Genomic DNA, 1,031 nt, shown 5'->3' with positions numbered 1-1,031 from the left:
AAGACAATGCTTTTCAGCCTGAACTCCCTTTGAAATTGTGTGTTTATAAAATATTGGTTACAGTGCTCAAAATCACACAATTGCTTAGTTGCATGTCTCAGTCTATTATGAAGAGCCAGTTCTTAAATTACATGTTGTCATAGATATCTATGCCTTTGTAATAACAAAATTAATCACTAGAAAATTAATACTGTAATTTTTATAATTTTTAGTACTACTAGATTGAACAGACATAAAATTAATCACAAAAATAAGAACGAAAATTTGCAAACCCTGTTTATTACATATCGAAAATGTATATACAGGCAGTTAGTATGATACCTGTGTATTCTTAGTTACTGGCAAAGTAGCAGTTATTTTTGTCTTCAGCCACTATTACATTCTTGGGACCTAACTGCCTACTTGAATCTGCTATATAATTCTTTTCCAGAAATGGCTGGTCAGAATCAAATTGCAAGACTTACAAGTGAAAATTTTCAAGTCCTAACCATATTAAGTTGAGCGTACATGCCACACAGCTGTATTTTAAACAAGTAGTCGATGATGCTTAATGGAGCTGTACAAACCTGGCCAACTATAAACAGAAATAGTATACTGAGATTGTTACTGTTGAAAACAAAAAAGTTTGAGAAGGCTATCAGGTTTCATTCTTTACGTTGTGAAAAATGTGTTAGTGCTTCCTACTATTCAAAGAAAAAAGCTTGAGTACGTTGCACGCCTGTAATCTAAGCACCTAGGACGTTGAGGCAGAAAAGATTGAGTATATAATATAAAAATTACAGTTTTAATTTTCTATGGATTAATTTGTGTTATGTATTACAAAGGCATTGAGTTTGAAGCCAGCCCAAGCTATATAATAATAGCTGGTTTCGGGCCAACCAGTGCTGTAAGTAGCAGAGACCATGTCTTAAAAGTATAGAAAAGTGCAGTAAAAGTCTAGTACCTGAAACACTTGAGTAGGTAAAATAAATATGTAGACATGGAGAATATATTGTGATAAATGCAGTGATAGGAGTATGTAGAAAATGTTA

General features: G+C 32.8%; 1 protein-coding gene across 3 annotated transcripts in view; it reads left to right on the top strand.

The window, feature by feature from the left end:
- The window catches only part of Cep57 (centrosomal protein 57), a 38,604-nt gene that overhangs the window by 32,028 nt on the left and 5,545 nt on the right, over positions 1-1,031 (top strand). The window lies entirely within an intron of this gene.

Source organism: Nannospalax galili, unplaced genomic scaffold (assembly GCF_000622305.1).
Source record: "Nannospalax galili isolate Female #2095 unplaced genomic scaffold, S.galili_v1.0 scaffold1185, whole genome shotgun sequence".
Lineage (NCBI taxonomy): Eukaryota > Metazoa > Chordata > Mammalia > Rodentia > Spalacidae > Nannospalax > Nannospalax galili.
This window is presented reverse-complemented; position numbering and strand designations above follow the sequence as displayed.